At 43.1% G+C, this 20,126-nt stretch overlaps 1 long non-coding RNA gene across 1 annotated transcript; it reads right to left on the bottom strand.

Moving 5' to 3' along the window:
• Positions 1–6,008: 6,008 nt before the first annotated feature.
• LOC138787515 (uncharacterized) lies at positions 6,009–6,594 on the bottom strand. Its single transcript, XR_011362391.1, has 2 exons — positions 6,253–6,594; positions 6,009–6,126 (listed from the first exon to the last, which is right to left on the bottom strand). It is a non-coding gene; the product is annotated as an uncharacterized lncRNA (long non-coding RNA).
• Positions 6,595–20,126: the final 13,532 nt, after the last annotated feature.

The following is a 20,126-nucleotide window of genomic DNA, read 5'->3' as shown; positions in this document are numbered from 1 at the left end:
ACCATGAATAACTTCCCCACAGTCTCTATGTGACCTGCATGTCCCTGTATAATATTAGACCGGACGTAGTGATCTAGTCGCTGTTATTGGTGATTTGTATATGGGAATACTCAAACCTTCAGCCATATCCACGTCTGCCTGTGTTTGAAATGAGGAATATGGGGCTGTACGGTGCATCAGAACTTGCTGAAACCCTGTATGATTGACCCTGCAGGTCCCATGGTCCAATAAGGGTGCGCTGACACCATGACTAAAAACCATGTGGAAAAAGAGTCCAGCCCATTGAGTGACACCATCCACTGGACTCCTTATGCAGCATCTTTTCCCACAAAGATATACAGTGGTACCTCGATTTTTCACATTGTGACTTGGTTTAAGAGCATTGCTTTGGTTTAAGAGCTCCCTGTACTGGGTGGGAGCGCGAGTTGGGGAGGGGCATGGTCTGCATAGAGGGGTCTACAGCCCTGTACTCTGACCCAGGGAGTCTCCATCACCTTCCAAATCATTGCAGATTCACTTCAGGCTGCGGCTTGCATCAGGGGACAGGACTGTGGAGGTAATCTGTCCATAGCTGTAACCCCTCTCTCCCCAGACAGAGAGTGCTGCACTGATGTGCCCACATATGCCCTGCTCATTCCTTCATGCTTCCTGCAGTCTCTGCCAGCCCTTGTGTTTCTCATTCCTCTGAATTCCTGGTACAATGTGACTGCACTCACACTCAGCTATACACACTGCTGTTCTAATGTGCCTGCACTTACAATCAGCTATACACACTGCTGATATAATGTGCCTGCACTCACAATCAGCTATACACACTGCTGCTATAATCTGCCTGCACTCACAATCAGCTATACACACTGCTGCTATAATGTGCCTGCACTTACACTCAGCTATACACACTGCTGCTATAATCTGCCTGCACTCACAATCAGCTATACACACTGTTGCTATAATGTGCCTGCACTCACACAGCTATACACACGGCTGCTATAATGTGCCTGCACTCACAATTATCTATATACACTGTTGCTATAATGTGCCTGCACTTCCACTCAGCTATACACACTGCTGCTATAATGTGCCTGCACTCACACAGCTATACACACTGCTGCTATAATGTGCCTGCACTCACACAGCTATACACACTGCTGCTATAATGTGCCTGCACTCACACAGCTATACACACTGCTGCTATAATGTGCCTGCACTCACAATCAGCTATGTACACTGCTGCTATAATGTGCCTGCACTCCCACTCAGCTATACATACTGCTGCTATAATGTGCCTGTACTCACAATCAACTATACACGCTGCTGCTATAATGTGCCTGTACTTACACTCAGCTATACACACTGCTGCTATAATGTGCCTGCACTTACACTCAGCTATGCACACTGCTGCTATAATGTGCCTGCACTCACACTCAGCTATATACACTGTTGCTATAATGTGCCTGCACTTACACTCAGCTATACACACTGCTGCTATAATGTGCCTGCACTCACACTCAGCTATACACACTGCTGCTATAATGTGACTGCACTTACACTCAGCTATAAACACCGCTGCTGCTAATGTGCCTGCACTTACACTCAGCTATATACACTGCTGCTATAATGTGCCTGCACTCACAATGAGCTATATACACTGCTGCTATAATGTCCCTGCACACACACTCAGCTATACACACTGCTGCTATAATGTGCCTGCACTTACACTCAGCTATATACACTGCTGCTATAATGTGCCTGCACTTACACTCAGCTATACACACTGTTGCTATGATGTGCCTGCACTCACACTCAGCCATTCACTCTGCAGCTATAATGTGCCTGCACAAACACTCAGATATACACACTGCTGCTATAATGTGCCTGCACTCACACTCAGCTAAATACACTGCTGCTATAATGTGCCTGCACTTACACTCAGCTATACACACTGCTGCTATAATGTACCTGCACTCACACTCAGCTATACACACTGCTGCTATAATGTGCCTGCACTTACACTCAGCTATACACACTGCTGCTATAATGTACCTGCACTCATACTCAGCTATACACACTGCTGCTATAATGTGCCTGCACTCTCACACAGCCATTCACACTGCTGCTCTAATGTGCCTGCACTTACAATCGGCTATACACACTGCTGCTATAATGTGCCTGCACTCTCACACATAGCCATTAACACTGCTGCTCTAATGTGCCTACACTCACAATCTACTATGTTATTCAGAATTAAAAAAATAATTATTTTTGGAGTGTGGAACCAATTGTTTGCATTTCAATTATTTCTTATGGGAAAATTTGCTTTGATTTAAGAGTGGATTTGGATTACAAGCACGGTCCCGGATCAAATTATGCTCGTAATCCAAGGCACCACTGTACTGTATATCACTTATTCTGCATTATAACATGATGGTGATAGATTAGATAGCATTCTCTTGGTGACAGGATCCCTTTAAGAATTAAAGATATTGTCCAGCTGTAGAAAAACAGGTCCGCTTTCTTTCAGAAACAGCTCCACTTTTGTGCTCAGTTTGTGAAGTTTTTCAGATCAGTTTCATTGCAATGAAATGAGCTGTATTGTAACATCCCTCATAACCTGAGGACCAGGGTGGCGCTGTTTTCACCAAAAAAAGGTAGCTTTGCTTTTTCTAATCCTGGATAACCCCTTTAATGTCTTGCTGTCTGTTCTGTTCTGGATCTGCTTCTGTTCTGCTGTCTTGTAGGAGATAAGTCAGTGACCCATGAGCTGCGATGTGCCTGGCATGTGTTTCTTCCCCTGACCTCTTGACCTCTTATTAATCCTCTTATTATTTGACTACCTGCACAGAAATCCATCATGGCAACTTCTTCAGCTTTTTCTATCGCTGATGTAATGATGGGAGTTGTAGTTTTGCAACAGCTGGAGAGCCAAGGTTCCTTACCCCTGGTGTGGGCTGTGGTGCCTCGTGTCTAGTCTAGAAGCATGCCTGTCGAGCAGAACACCAGGACATGCAGCTGGGATTCTTTTTAGGCCGTCCCCATTGTCCCCTATCTTCACCGTCCGTTGCAGAGCAGCTGCATGCAGGACACGTAGACCGTGACCTGCCGCCAACTCCGATGTTCCCTTCCACGACTGTCACCTGTAAATGTGCAGGCAAAGCATCAGGAGGCCTGTCGTCTGCCACCATCCCCATTGTCCCATTGTGTGTGGTCGACCGATCACTCGCTAGGTGGTAACGTGTGACAGCACTGCTGTAGTGATTGGTCGAGATATAGCTCAGCCAAATGGTTGTGAGGCCATTGCCAGGTGGGCACACAGGTATGGAGGCACATCTGCTATTATTTTAGAGTGGCTAGCTATACCCTCTCCCCTGTAGTCGGTGACCTGCTGGGCTGTAAGGGGGTCTCTTGGGTACTTATTACTGTGGTCCAGAGTAGGGTTGTGACCCACCCGGACTATCGGTACCACCACCCACAGAAAGGAGAGATAACCCAAGGATGTGGTCTGTACTGTGTAGGTGCTTGAGCAATAACCACTGAGTCCCGTTAGCATAAATAAATCTTCTTTACTATAGAAATACTTTATACAATAGTTGATAGCAGACTGTAGACTTGAAAAGACAGGAGCTCTACTGAGGACCCTTACAGTAGTAGAGCTGAGAGTAGTTGAGAGGAGTTTGTTCTGAGAGTCCAGAGCAGTGGAGAGGAGTTTGTACTGCAGGTTCAGAGTAGTAGAGAGAAGTGTGTCGTGAGAGTCCCAACCAAGGGTAGAAATGTGCTCTGCCGGAACTTCAGAAGAAGAAGTAGAATACTGAAGACTTGGTAGTAGTCGTTTGCTTGTGCCCTTGTTTTGACCTTTGTCGCTATACCACCTTTTTCCCACCAGTATCAGGGGACCTGTCCTATGAGGGTGACACAAGCCCCAGATCTTGTTACCTGAGTTGAGCAGAGTGGCCAAAATTCTCTGGTTACACCCGCGCTGCGAGATAGAGTACGTAGGCTTCTAGCAACTTTGCTCTATCTAGATCAGTTTCTCTACTATAGGATACCATCCTGCACCTTTAGACTTGTTCTCGGTGTGGGTTTGGGTTTCTCTGACTTATCCTCTCCCTTGAGTAGCTTAACACTGCATAGTGTGTAGAAGGGCTGCTTTTAAGAAACTGGTGTCTGAGTCTCCCATGTGCGTCTGCTCTACACAGGAACCTGACTAAGACTGACTAAAAGTTCTGGAGTGGGGACCTGTCAAAGCCAGGGCCCAGTTGGACCACAGCAGGGACCAACCTGTTCTGGGTCCTCTCTGCTCAATGACCAGACTAAGACTACCTACTAAGTGTTGGTGTACAGATAACAATAAACAATAACCCTTTGGTTACCTGCAGCTGTGCAAAACATAAGTACAGTTACATACAATAGTGACATCTTGTGGAAAAACTTAGGTACTACTTTATTACCACAGGTACTTTAAGTACAGACTTTTGTGAAGGGTGTAAGATATTGGTAACACCCATGGTGGGACATCACACTATAATGAGCTTCCCCTGGTGGCCAGAGGCTGCAATACTGTCCCTGCTGTGCTGTACCAGTGTGCTTTGATGAGCTCCCCCTGGTGGACATTTTTTTTTGCTCAACAATATATGTGAATTCTTCTTCATGGAAAAATAAGAATTCCCTGGAAATAAGACCTAGCGTATCTTTGGGCGAAAAAATTAATATAAGACACTGTCTTATTTTGGGGGAAACAGGGTAAAAAACCTGATGATTACTATGACTACTTCTGTTATCAATATAGGAAAGGGTTCTTTACAGTAAGAGCAGTTATATACTGGAATAAGATGACGGGACATCCCTGCCTATAGCATTATATCCGCTATATCCGACTCCTATTACTTCTCATTCTGCCTCTGAGCTCCACGTCCATTGAGATCATTCTGCAGAGAACATTTGGCATCGATCGGGTTGCACTGATGAACTTGCTCTGACACTGTGGGTGTCAGGTTTGGACAGCTGACATGTCGACACCGAGGCTTCACATAATCCAGGACGGTTTACATGTCCGAAGACACCAGAGAAAAATGAACAACGTCCATCATCACTGTGGAGGAAATGACAGGGAGCTAACAAGTCACTAGAAGCTGAACCACAGGGAATGGAGAACGGCCAATGTACAGCAAGCTGCACAGCGATTGGTGAACCAGCGACCATTGATCTGTTCTCTCCTGATGCTAATATAATAATGGAGGCTGAACTATAGATCCGTATTCAGACATATAAGTATACTACTACTACTACTACTACTTTAATCCTCATAGGCCACAGCCACTAATGTTACTGCAATTTGATATTAAGGTGAATAGGGCTGAATTGCAATACTGTCTTCCAGTACTTATCAGATGCTATATGTCCTGCGGGAAGTGGTGTATTCTTTCCAATCTGACACTGTCCACAGCAGTAGCAAATCCCCATAGAAAACATCATGCTCCTCAGACTGCAAAGAATAGACCTTCTGGTGGCTTCCGGCCACCTGGGGGAGCTCACCATAGCACACTCATACAGCACAGCAGAGACAGCGTACGGTATAGAAGCAGGCGACTGAATGCAGGACATACAGCAGCTGATAAGTACTGAAAGACTGGAGATTTTTTTAATAGAAGTAAATTACAAATCTCTGGAACTTTCTGGCACCAGTTGACTTGAAATATATATATATATATATATATATATATATATATATATTTATTTATTTATGCTGAAAGGCAGCAGTGTCACAGTTCCTCTGCTGCCACCGATGGTTATGTCAGGAACTGCAGGGCTGCACAAGCCCTAGTTAGATATTACTAGTGACACTGAACCTCCCCTTATGTCTATGCATATTATTTTGTAATAATAGAAATGTAAAGATGTGAAGATTTGCTTTGGTGTAATTTTGTTTTTGTTCTTTTGTTCAGCGGAGATTACATATGTCTCAGCAAGCATTTATACCGGATCAGTGAAAGAACGGCCACACCAGGCACCACTCATAAACAAATCCTGATAAGATTTATTACAGGAGTCAGATCCAAGGGAAATAGAATGTACAGGTCGTCTGTGAAATGTCTCCGGATTCCTTACTGGACAGAAGATGTAACGTGAGACCTAAAAGACATAATATATACAATGTACAGTCACAGCTACAATGGGGGAAATAAGTATTTGATACACGGCCGATTTCCCGTCTACACAGAATGGAGAGGGTTGTAATTGTTACTGTAGGTAACTTACAGGAAATAAGGATTTGATACAATAAAAAAAAACCTGAAGTTCCTATTTGGTGCATAAACCTTTGTTTGCAGTAACAGAGGTCGGACGTTTCCTGCAGTTCTTGATCAGGTTTGCAGGCACTGCAGCAGAGATTGTGTCCCCCTCCTACATACACATCTTCTCCAGATCTTTCAGGTTTCAGGGCTGTCACTGAGCAACACTGAGTTCAGCTCCTCCAAAGATTTTCTATTAGGTTCAGGTGTGGAGACTGACGGCCGCTCCAGGAGCTTGAAATGCTTCTTACAGAGCCGCTCCTTAGTTGTCCCAGCTGGGTGTCTCCTTCTTAGTTGTCCCGGCTGTGGGTTTTCTCCTTAGTTGTCCCAGCTGTGTGTCTCCTCCTTAGTTGTCCCGGCTGTGTGTTTCCTCCTTAGTTGTCCCGGCTGTAGGTCTCCACCTTAGTTGTCCCGGCTGTGTGTTCCCTCCTTAGTTGTCCTGGCTGTGTGTTTCCTCCTTAGTTGTCCCGGCTGTGGGTTTTTCTCCTTAGTTGTCCCGGCTGTGGGTTTTTCTCCTTAGTTGTCCCGGCTGTGTGTTTCCTCCTTAGTTGTCCCAGCTGTGGGTTTCCTCCTTAGTTGTCCCGGCTGTGTGTCTCCTCCTTAGTTGTCCCAGCTGTGGGTTTCCTCCTTAGTTGTCCCGGCTGTGTGTTTCCTCCTTAGTTGTCCCAGCTGTGGGTTTCCTCCTTAGTTGTCCCGGCTGTGTGTCTCCTCCTTAGTTGTCCCAGCTGTGGGTTTCCTCCTTAGTTGTCCCAGCTGTGGGTTTCCTCCTTAGTTGTCCCAGCTGTGGGTTTCCTCCTTAGTTGTCCCAGCTGTGTGTTTCCTCCTTAGTTGTCCCGGCTGTGTGTTTCCTCCTTAGTTGTCCCAGCTGTAAGTCTCCTCCTTAGTTGTCCCGGCTGTGTGTTTCCTCCTTAGTTGTCCCGGCTGTGTGTTTTCTCCTTAGTTGTCCCCGCTGTGGGTTTTTCTCCATAGTTGTCCCAGCTGTGGGTCTCCTTCTTAGTTGTCCCGGCTGTGTGTTTCCCCCAGGGGGGCTTCTAGTATATGTGTAAAAAAAAAATATATAGTGTTGTTGTCAATAAAAAGCCCCCTCCCCTAATAAAAGTCTGAATCACCCCCCTTTTCCCAGGTTATAAATAAAAGTAAACAAATAAATAAATAAACAAACATGTTTGCTATCGCCGCGTGCGTAATCGCCCGAACTATTAATTAATCACATTCCTGATCTCGTACGGTGAACGGCGTCAGCGCAAAAAAATCCCAAAGTGCAAAATTGCGCATTTTTGGTCGCATCAAATCCAGAAAAATTGTAATAAAAAGCGATCAAAAAGTCGTATATGCGCAATCAAGGTACCGATAGAAAGAACACATCATGGCGCAAAAACTGACACCTCACACAGCCCCATAGACCAAAGGATAAAAGCGCTATAAGCCTGGGAATGGAGCGATTTTAAGTGACGTATATTTGTTGACAATGGTTTGAATTTTTTACAGGCCATCAGATACAATATAAGTTATACATGTTATATATCATAGTAATCGTAACGACTTGAGGAACATGCATAACAAGTCAGTTTTACCCCAGGGTGAATGGCGTAAAAACACATTTCCCCCAAATAAACAAAATGCGTTTTTTTTCCAATTTCACCACACTTTGAATGTTTTTCTGGTTTGGCAGTGTACTTTATGCAAAAATTCATCCTGTCATTGCAAAGTACAATTAGTGACGCAAAAAATAAGGGCTCATGTGGGTCTCTAGGAAAAATGCAAGTGCTATGGCCTTTTAAGCACAAGGAGGAAAAAACGAAAACGCAAAAATCGAAATTGGCTCTGTCCTTAAGGGGTTAAAGGGGAACTCCAGCAAAAATATTTTCCTTTCAAATCAACTGGTTTCAGAAATCTATATAAATTTGTAATTTACTTCTATTTAAAAATATCCAGTCTTCCAGTACTTATCAGCTGCTGTATGTCCTGCAGGAAGTGGTGTATTCTCTCCAGTCCGACACAGTGCTCTCTGCTGCCACCATTGTCCATGTCAGGAACTGTCCAGAGCAGGAGAGATTTTCTATGGGGATTGGCTACTGCTCTGGACAGTTCCTGACATGGACAGAGATGGCAGCAGAGAGCACTGTGTCAGACTAGAAAGAATACACTACCTCCTGCAGGACATACAGCAGCTGATAAGTACGGGAAAACTTGAGATTTTTAAATAGACGTAAATTACAAATTCATATAACTTTCTAAAACCTGTTAGTTTGAAAGAAAAAGATTTTCTCCAGAGTACCCCTTTATAGATGCATGATCACCTTAAGAGCTCTTCTCCCTGGATCTCCTAGATCTCAGTAGGACCACAACTCAGGCATCACCCTTTCCTCCTCCACCACCGGCGAGCAGGTTCCCATGGCCGGGCCACATTATCAGGGATAGAATGAAGATCTTATCGCCCGGCACATTACATTCATTGCAAAACCTCAGATTTATCTGCTTGTGATTACAATGAAAAGTGAAGATTTCAGATAGGACATAATGTGCGTCATTCCACGCTGCTACCTCTAGGGGGTCAATAACAGCCAGACTTATTAGATATCACTAATGGATGGTGAAGAGAAGAATGCTGGATGTAATTATACAAATACAGCGAGTGCCAGAGAAGGAGGGATTGTAATTCTTAAAGGTTTAGTCTAGTTTTATGTACTTGTAACTTAAAGGGGTAGTTCACCAAAAATGTTTTTTTTTTTTAATGTAACTAGTGCCAGAAAGTGCCAGAGATTTGTAAATTACTTTTATTAAAAATCTCAAGTCTTCCAGTACTTATCAGCTGCTGTATGTCCTGCAGGACGTTGTGTATTCTTTCCAGTCTGACACAGTGCTCTCTGCTGCCACTTCTGTCCATGTCAGAAACTGTTCAGAGCAGGAGATGATTCCTATGGGGATTTGCTGCTGCTCTGGACACTTCCTGACATGGACAGAGGTGGCAGCAGAGAGCACTGTGTCAGACTGGAAAGAATACACAACTTCCTGCAGTACATACAGCATCTAATAAGTACTGGAAGACTGGAAATTTTTTTAATAGAAGTTAATTACAAATCGCTGAGACCAGTTGATTTGAAATAATTTTTTTTGGTGATTGACCCCTTTAATTATAGTATAAGGCTGGGTTCGCACATAGTATATTTCAGGCAGTGTTTGGTCCTCATGTCAGGTCCTCATAGCAACCAAAACCAGGAGTGGATTGAAAACACAGAAAGGATCTGTTCACACAATGTTGGAATTGAGTGGATGGCCGCCATATAACGGTAAATAACGGCCATTATTTCAATACAACAGCCGTTGTTCTAAAATAACAGCAAATGTTTGCCATTATATGGCGGCCATCCACTCAATTCCAACATTGTGTGGACAGATCCTTTCTGTGTTTTTAATCCACTCCTGGTTTTGGTTGCTATATGAGGACCACAATACTGACTGAAATATACGTAGTGTGAACCCAGCCTCAAGAAGAGCTCTGCAACTTTCTACTATTCTTTCTATTTTAATTTCGAACCCAAACTTGTTATGCCCACCAGCTTATCGCACCTTTCTGCTGATCCCTAGTGTCTGTCTGTAGCAGAATGATTTTTTTTTTATTGGTTAAAAATTGATATATAATTTAGGTTGCACACAACGTGTTTCATACAGCTCAACCATACTTCATCATACCCATAATCTATTGATGGTGAATGGGAACATTCTTTTTCACAAACAGAAGCTGAAAAGCCATCTGGACTTAGGTTTTTTTTTCTATAGAATTGTGGCTTAAAAAAAATAAAATAAAAAAAAATCAGCATATACAGAACCATAATCTGTATATCAGGGTTCTGAATAAGTATGCCAATCTTGTTCCTGGTTTATGTGATTATGCATGGCCTCCTTTATCTTTTGGCTCTGTTACTATGCACCTGAATTGTCCCAGCACTATAATGGTGGTTTTTGCCCTACATAATGTCCCCTGATGAAACTTTCATTATAATGGGGGGAAACATGTCGGGCATTTTTTTTAGGTTCACAAAATTGGCAGGTTGGGGACCATTTGAAACTGCATATATACACTTCTATACACATATATACACTTCTCTGACTCCTCTGGATTATGATTTGGGAAGCTGATATTTTTCACATTCCCTCTACCTTATATCTTTGTATTTAAATGTATAGCCAATAAAAATTGAAGGGATATTCCCATCTCAACTAATATAGTTATACTTGTTGAAGTTAAATATTTGTGTATATACCTTCATTTAGCAAACTTGCCTCTGCTCTTTCCCTCACATTGTTGTCTAGGTTACCAACCACCGCTCTACTCTAAAAGCAGTGGTCGGACTGTTATAGCTGTATACACACCACCCAGGCCACAGCTTTTAATGAGGAAAAGAACAGTTTCTATCCAGTTGTTTCCAGTCTTCAGCTGAATAAACATGTGTATACAGTGCAGCACAGGGGTCATAGGTCAGAATATGGCACAACAGGCAATAAAATAAGATAATCTTTAGTTTTTCTTAGGACTGCAGATAAGTGTATTGCTTTAGGAATATACAGACTCCAATATATGGGGCAAGGTATATAGGGGTAAGCAGGGCCGATTCTGGGGTCTCTGCCACCTGAGGCCCCCCTCACTGGCACCCGAACCACAATAGCCCCCCCCCCCCCCCGCGCGGCAACCCCCCGTGGGGCACCAATACCATTGGCCTGGGCCCCTCCGAAACATACACTACCAGCCCCACTCGCGCCCCCACCTCCCTGGAACACCCAGCTGTTCTAACAAGTCCACTGAGCTTCGGGGACAGGTCACCTGATGCACGCCGGCCCCGGAAGCTCACAGCTCCATCCCCACGAACCTGCAACTCTCTAGTCTCCTGCTCGGTGGCATACATGTAACAGCTGACCGCACAGGTCCGTGGGAGAGGTGCAGGCCTGTCCCTGGACTTGTTAGAACAGCTAATGATAGCAGAGCCCCCTGCTTTTAAAGGGGCAGAGTGGCCTTGAAGAGCTCCAGCAGCCGCGGCCCCTGGGTGTTAAAGGGAGGTGGGGCCAGTAGTGTATGTTCCGGAGGGGCCCAGGCTTCCACTGGCAGAGTGGCAGGCGGCCCTACAACTGATAATCTGGGCGGCCCAGCAGGCATTTGCCCGGTCCGCCAGATTATCAGTCCGGGCATGATTATGCCGTCCCCTGCAGGACCGCAAAATCTGCCGCCTGAGACGGAATACTCATTCCGCCTCATGGCAGAAGCGGGCCTGGGGGTAAGGGTAAAATAACTGGGATGGGCTAGCTCGTACATACTGGTACATATGGGTTACTAGTATCTATGGCAGTAAGTGAGGGTACTGACAGCTGGACTGGTATATGTAGTTCTAGAATACCAGGTGCAATGCCTGTTGGTCCATCTGTCTATCCATAATAACAGGTTCAGGATATACAGCAAAGGAAGATCCCGACAAAAGAGGTGGGATATGCTGCTATGTGTATATCAATAAGGGCATATATACTCTCCAATGGCTGGTGCAGTATATACTGGTTTATTTACGTCTACAAAGGCAGGTTATACCAGGTTTAGAATAGTAAAGGGGCACTCCAGCAAAAAAAATTTTTTTCTTTTAAATCAACTGATTTAAGAAAGTGCCAGAGATTTGTAATTTATTTCTATAAAAAAAAAATCTCCAGTCTTCCAATACTTATAGCTGCTGTATGTCCTGCGGGAAGTGGTGTATTCTTTCCAGTCTGGCACAGTGCTCTCTGCTGCCACCTTTGTCCATGTCAGGAACTGTCCAGAGCAGAAAGGGTTTTCTATGGGGATTCGCTATTGCTCTGGACAGTTCCTGACATGGACAGAGGTGGCAGCAGAAAGCACTGTGTCAGACGGGAAAGAATACACTACTTCCTGCAGGACATACAGCCGCTGATAAGTACTGGAAGACTTTTTTTTTTTTAATTTTTTTTAGAAGTAAATTACAAATCTCTGGCACCAGTTGATTTGAAAGATAAACATTTCTGCTGGGGTTCCCCTTTAAAGTCCAGAACAGATGCAGGTACACTAGCATAAGCAAATCTATTATGTCCAGAGTATAACAGATGGTCCACAAAACCTGGAGAAGGGGATAGTAGGATATAGAGGTATGTACCAGGGAAAGGGAATGCCATGGTATAAAGGCACAGGTACTGTATTACTACCTTAGATGCGGATGCCATATAATACCTGGGATGGGGATCCTTAGATATTGAGGCATACCATAAAGAAGAAACCAAGCTGTCTACCCATATACAGAGGATGGACACTAAGAATATATAAAAGACACAACACACTTTATTAAGAGAAACAGGATACAAATTGTTTAAAACATCTAAAAGTGCAAACTAGCATGTCATATCTCCCTAGGACTCCACAAATAACACATAATCATGTGCAAAACATAAGATATGATAAACCAATAGACTAGTATGTGCAAACAAGGTACAAAGTGCAAATTACAAGATATGTCCAGTGTGATCACAATAAAGTGCTAAATAATAACAGCCATAGTATCAGGGCAAACCACTGGGAGAGGGAGTCCCCGAGACACTGTCACTTCCTGAAGAAGTCACCGAGAGTGACGGTACGCGTGGGATCTCGGGGATTCCCTCTCCCGGTGATACTATGGGTGATATCCAACCAATTAAGTATTCCACACTTATTTGTGATCACAATGGTCATATCTTGGAATTTGTACTTTGTACCTTGTTTGCTTCTTTATCAGACCAATATTACCAGTGTACAAAGGATAACACCACTGTACTGTTACTGAATAACATCCACTAAATAAAGAGCAATATTCTCCCCAAGCAGTGACTATATACTGTATAGATAAATTCCAACTGTACATAGGTTCTGCAGACCTTATAAAAGATTACAGTGCAGTTACATTAAGTGACTCACATGGGGCATGTGTATTTCTTGTGATTAATAAAAAAGTATTGTGTCTTTTATATATTCTTTGAGAGCATCCTGTATACATGGGTAATCAGGTTGTTTTTCCTTTATGGTATATGTCAGGATATGGAAGCTTATAATGTGTTGCGATATGGAGGCATATATTAATAACTGGGGATCCTAGGACACAGAGGGCTACAGGAACTTTAACCATATATATCCCAGTGATACTATGGGTGATATTCAACCTAACTATTCCACACTTCATTGTGATCACAGTGGTCACTACTTGGAATTTGAACTTTGTACCTTGTTTGCACTTCCACTTCTTTATCACACCAATATTAGCAGTGTACAAAGGATAATACCACTGTACTGTTACAGAATAACATCCACTATATAAAGAGCAATATTCTCCCCAAGCAGTGACTATATGCCGTATAGATAAATTCCAACTGTACATAGGTTCTGCAGACCTTATAAAAGATTACAGTGCAGTTACATCAAGTGACTCACAGGGGGCATTTGTTTTTCTTGTGATTAATAAAAAGTGTTGTGTCTTTTATATATTCTTTGAGAGCATCCTGTATACATGGGTTCAGCTTGTTTTTCCCCTGATCCCATTTGCCCTGTAGGATCCCACTTTTGCAGCAATTGCCCCGTGTAGGATACTTAGCATGGGGTCATGTGAGGTGACTGCGGAGCTAGGAATCATACAATGAATGTTACACTGTATCCGCCATCTGAAGTACAGTGAGAATAATGAGGTGAGCTGGAGGAGAGGCAGCGCGGGTCAGATAGGGAACAGCTGCTGAGATAAGGAGAGAATGCTGATGAAGGGCAGATACTGGGCATTCCTTGGGTTGTCCAATAACCAGAGCTGAGCCTTTAGGCTTCCAGGAGACTCTATTCTGAGTAGCGTGGTCATATAAAGGCCATTAATACTAATAACATTCCCTGATAAATAAAGTACCAGCTAATGCCCATTATCACATAGGCATAGCAAGGGCAAAGTCCCCCGAATACTCCCAGTGTTAACTATATCCCACATAATCCCGGGATTAGGCTGGTTTAAAGGAGTTTCCCAGGGTGCACTTAATCTGCAAATCCCAAATCCATTCATCACATATCCTGTTTATATCCCAAATGGGAATACCCCCACATGACAGATTTATTGAGAAATCTTCCTAATTAAAATATCATCATTCACCAGGATGGAAATTATTTTCACATTTATAATGTCTATATCCTTAATAGGTTTAAACAGTGAATTTACCATAGGCAGCTGACGTCTGATGGAGATGCCCAGCGCCCCTCTACAGGCGGATTTGCTAGGCCTCCCAGAAGACGCCGTCTACCCACATCTTCCCTCACAGCCGCTGCTTGGTGCAGGCCCCTTCCTGTGCTGCCCATATCTTCCTGATCCACAGAGAAGGCGCACAAGGAGGAGGTGGTCGGAGTAAGTGAAGGCCCATCCCAATATGAGGTCTGTATTACATTATGGAGGCCTAGAGGCCTGGGGTCTGTATTACATTATGGAGGCCTGTCTAGGGTCTATATTACATAATGGAGGCCTATCTATGGTCTATATTACATTATGGAGGCCTATCTATGGTCTATATTACATTATGGAGGTCTGTCTGTGGTCTATATTACATTATTGAGGCCTGGGGTCTGTATTACATTATGGAGGCCTATATATGGTCTATATTACATTATGGAGGTCTGTCTGTGGTCTATATTACATTATGGAGGCCTATCTATGGTCTATATTACATTATGGAGGTCTGTCTATGGTCTATATTACATTATGGAGGCCTATCTATGGTCTATATTACATTATGGAGGTCTGTCTGTGGTCTATATTACATTATTGAGGCCTGGGGTCTGTATTACATTATGGAGGCCTATCTATGGTCTATATTACATTATGGAGGCCTATATATGGTCTATATTACATTATGGAGGTCTGTCTGTGGTCTATATTACATTATTGAGGCCTGGGGTCTGTATTACATTATGGAGGCCTGTGGTCCGGTGCCTAGGGCAGCACCTTGCAGGGGGGCAGCACCAGGGAGCAGGGGGACAGAAAAAACTAATTTTTTTGTTTTTATTTTTTTTAGTTTCCCTCCTCCTGTTCAGAATTGCCAGTAAATCTGGTGTCTTTTCCAGGGGGGTGGGGGGTATGGTGGTATTGGTCAGGTCTGGTATCGCCAATAGGTGCGTGAAGATGGGGCGTCTTCAGGTTTAGTGCCTAGGGCAGCAGCTGTTAATACGGCCCTGAGGGTATGTCTGTGGTTTATATTACATTATGGAGACCTATCTATTACATTACATATTACTATATTACATTATGGAGGCCTGTCTGTGGTCTATATTATATTATGGGGGTATGTCTGTGGTTTATATTACATTATGGGGGGCCTGTCTGTGGTCTATATTGCATTATGGAGGCCTGGGGTCTGTATTACATTATGGGGGTCTGTCTGTGGTGCATATTACATTATGGGGGGGGGGCTGTCTGAGGTCTTTATTGTATAATTAGGGTCTGTCTGGGGTTTATATTACAATATGGAGGCCTGTCTGTGGTCTATATTGCATTATGGAGGTTTGTCTGTGGTCTTTATTACACTATGGGGGTCTGTCTGGGGTCTATATTACATTATGGAGGTCTGTCTGTGGTCTATATTACATTATGGGGGTCTGTCTGGGGTCTATATTACATTATGGGGGTCTGTCTGGGGTCTATATTACATTATGGGGGTCTGCCTGGTGTCTGTATTACATTATGGGGGTCTGTCTGTGGTCTATATTACATTATGGGGGTCTGCCTGGTGTCTGTATTACATTATGGGGGTCTGTCTGTGGTCTATATTACATTATGGGGGTCTGTCTGGGGTCTATATTACATTATGGAGGCCTGTCTGGGGTCTATATTACATTATGGAGGTCTGTCTGGGGTCTGTATTACATTATGGAGACCTGTCCGTGGTCTTTATTACACTATGGGGGTCTGCCTGGGGTCTATATTACATTATGGAGGTCTGTCTGTGGTCTATATTACATTATGGGGGTCTGTCTGGGGTTTATATTACATTATGGAGGTCTGTCTGGTGTCTGTATTACATTATGGGGGTCTGTCTGTGGTCTATATTACATTATGGGGGTCTGTCTGTGGTCTTTATTACACTATGGGGGTCTGTCTGGGGTCTGTATTACATTATGGAAGACTGTCTGTGGTCTATATTACACTATGGGGGTCTGTCTGGGGTCTATAATACATTATGGAGGTCTGTCTGTGGTCTATATTACATTATGGGGGTCTGTCTGGGGTCTGTATTACATTATGGAGGCCTATCTAGGGTCTATATTGCATTATGGGGGTCTGTCTGTGGTCTATATTACATAATGGGGGGCCTCTCTGAGGTCTGTATTGCATTATTAGGGTCTGTTGGTGGTCTGTGTTACATTATGTGGGCCTGTCTGGTATCTGGATGGGCAACTGACATAGGGCCTTATTACGTGGGACGATGCAAAAAAATCGTTATATCGTTCAAATTTAAACAATAATTGTTCTGTGTAATTGCAGGCAACGATCAAAAAATTGTTCAAATGTCATTAATCGTTGATTTAGATTTGAACCTAAAATTATCGCTAAACGTTCGCTGTAATTCCACATTCGTTCACTCACGTTCCACATTTGTTCACTAATCGTTCAGTGTAATTGCACATTGTTCATTGTTTTGCTGGGATCAGAAGGAATAAATGATCATAGTAACAATCGTAACTAACGACTATCATTCAGTGTAATATGGAGAGCGATGTCAGGTTAACGTTTATCGTTAGTCGTCAATCGTTAAATATCGCTCCGTGTAATAGGACCCTTAGTATTACAAGTCAGTCATGTCATGTCAGTATTACATTATTGGGGTCTGCCTGGGGTCAGTATTATATTATTGGGGTCTACCTGGGGTCAGAATTATATTATTGGGGTCTACCTGGGGTCAGTATTACATTATTGGGGTCTGCCTGGGGTCAGTATTACATTATTGGGGTCTGCCTGAGGTCAGTATTACATTATTGGGGTCTGTCTGGGGTCAGTATTACATTATTGGGGTCTGCCTGGGGTCAGTATTAAATTATTGGAGTCTGTTTGGGGTTCTGGGTACTAGGAAAACTGCCCCTAACCCCATAGTTTCCCCCATTGCACTTGACTTCAGTTCACCACTGTTTTCTGTCTGACTTCCCCTTCCATAGAAATAAATGGAAACCTCAAAAGAAGAAGTTTGCACTGCAAGTTTTTTTTGTTTTTTTTTTACAGAAGACAAAGGCCTTCTTGGCAGATCTTCCGCAGGTACATAGCTCATCCAGGAAAGCAGATTAAATCAATGAAAATGGTGTTTTCTATACACTTCAAGACAAGGGAGGAGGTGTGTCGCATCATGTCATGTTTGGCTTCTGTATTTTATCTATACTCTACATGTCAATGGAAAAACCCAAGCGATGTGTACTGTACCGTATATGTTCTGTACCGTATTATGTAACAGGTACGCAGTGAGGGTGCACTGTGGAAGTTTTTGCTGCCCCCTAATGGTGAAATGATAAAAATGCATATAGAAAAATCAGTGCTCTTTAAGAGATGTAACATCAAGTGATTCTCTATTGCAATACAGAGCTATAAAGTCCCGACATGTTTTGATGATCTCTATCATGATAGGAGAATTGTTATTGCCACTTATTTCACCCCTGCGCTTGATAATAGGTCTTCGTGTTTTAATGATAAAGTTGTGAGTCAGAAGGGGAGTACAGTAAACCAACTAGATACCCCGATACCTTACAAATTCTCATTTTTTTTTGGTTTAAATTTCCTTCCTCGTCACCTTTTAAGACCCATAACGTTTATTTTTTTTCTCCCACTGACAGGTTTGTTTGAGGACTCCGTAGGGTAGAACTGAAAAAGAAAAAAAAATTGTAAAAATATTGCAAAATGCTAAATTTATTCTCTATGCCGCTGCAAACCCAACTATACTTATTTATTTATTTTACATTTATGCCATTGACCATGTGGGATTGGAAATATATAATTTACATAGTTTGGACAATTTTTTAAAACATATTTTTTTAAAACATTTTTTTTTTTTTTTACCTTTTGTCTTACACTTTTTAGGTCCCCTAGGGGCCTATTGTAAGCAATTATTGTATTGCTTATAACAGAACAGTGTAAGGGTACAAACACACACACCCTATACGCAGTAGATACGCAGCAGATACACAGCAGATTTGATGCTGTGTTCAGTTAGTTAGATCTAATCTGCTGCGTATCTGCTGCGTATTTGCTGCATATCGCAGCAGTAAATACGCCGTGTATATGCCGTGTGTGTTTGTACCCTAGGCTATGTTGCAATTGGCAAAAACAGCCATACTTTTTATGAAAAGATACGTTGCTTAGTTTTGTATGGGATCCCAGCCGGAGCGTATACACATAGCATACGCTCCGGCCGGGATCTCTTGCGGCGCCACAAACAACTGACATGTCAATTCATTGAATAGAGAGTTCTGATGCGGGTGCGCACGGATGAGCCCGCATCAGAACACTGCGGACAAAAAGATCATCTGGCTGATCGGGATGATCTTTTCAGAGACCGGGCGCTCCGTGACCCGGCCCGGTCACGGAACGGCCGGTCTCTTAAGCCATGTGAACATGGCCTAATGCTGCGTTTACACTGAACGATTATCTTTCGAATTTTCGCAATAACGATCGCATTTGAGCGATAATCGTTCAGTGTAAATACAGCAAACGATCAAGCGACGAGGGAGAAATTGTTAATTTTGATCTTTTAACCTGTTCTCAAATCGTCGTTCGGTGTTCACTAAAAAATTCGCAGATCGCTTTGTGTAAACAGTCTTTCAAAGATTTACACTATGTGAAAGATGGGCTTAAGCGATCTTAAAAACAATCGCAATAACGATTTTTCTTACAAATTTTCTAACGATTTTTCTAACGATTTATTTGTCTAAACACTGATCGTTATAAAAACCAAATTGTTGCTTCAAAATCGTTAAACGATTGACTGGGCGAGTTATCGCTCCGTGTAAACGCAGCATAATGCATGGCATTGATCTATGTGATTGGCCACAGGCAGATCTTATTAGCAGATTGGTCATGGCAGACCCTGAGGCCTTGCTGAGGTCTTCGCGATTACATTGCAGAGGTGCCAACTACACAAACTAAACACCAATAACAGCTTACAAAACTGCTTCGATGCTTTGATCTCTATTGATCGTGGGATCTAAACAATTAAATAACTGGCACCGGAGTGAACTCTAAACATTTAAGAAGTTATGGAGAGCGTTAACCAACCCATATGGTGATGCCTATAGGATATCCTTACCCGAGATCAACGACAAGACCCGTATGGATTATAGAATAAGAATCATGTCTATACCACAAACCATAAACCTTACTCACACGTCTCGTGAAATTGTCTTTGTCCCCGGATCTGTGACTACCAACAATTTTAGGGGCCATCAAATCCTATGAGTCTATTCAGATGATTTGTACCACCATCCGCAACGCTAAAAATAGGACATTTCATAACTCGGTGCCGATCCCCCAATGGAACTCTATGGGAGCCATGTTTTTCAGTCCATTTAGCACTGGTACATCTGAGGAGCCTGACCATGGAATATATACGGGGGGGGGGATGTCTTTCCACCTCCAATGTGCCCCATCGTGAATAGCATTAGGTCCATTATAAAGAACCTTGGGAGTTTGGGTAGACACCCTCCTGCAACCTTTCATTAAGACTATCCCTGGCTTTGTCAGAGACTCTAAACACATCCTTACAAATTACTTGTCTTTGGTTGCCACATTACAGACGGATTACATGTGATGTTTCATCCCTGTA

The sequence above is a fragment of the Dendropsophus ebraccatus genome, chromosome 3 (assembly GCF_027789765.1).
Source record: "Dendropsophus ebraccatus isolate aDenEbr1 chromosome 3, aDenEbr1.pat, whole genome shotgun sequence".
In the NCBI taxonomy this organism is placed as follows: Eukaryota; Metazoa; Chordata; class Amphibia; order Anura; family Hylidae; genus Dendropsophus; species Dendropsophus ebraccatus.
Note: the sequence above shows the minus strand (reverse complement) of the source record. Positions and strands in the feature narration are given on the sequence as shown.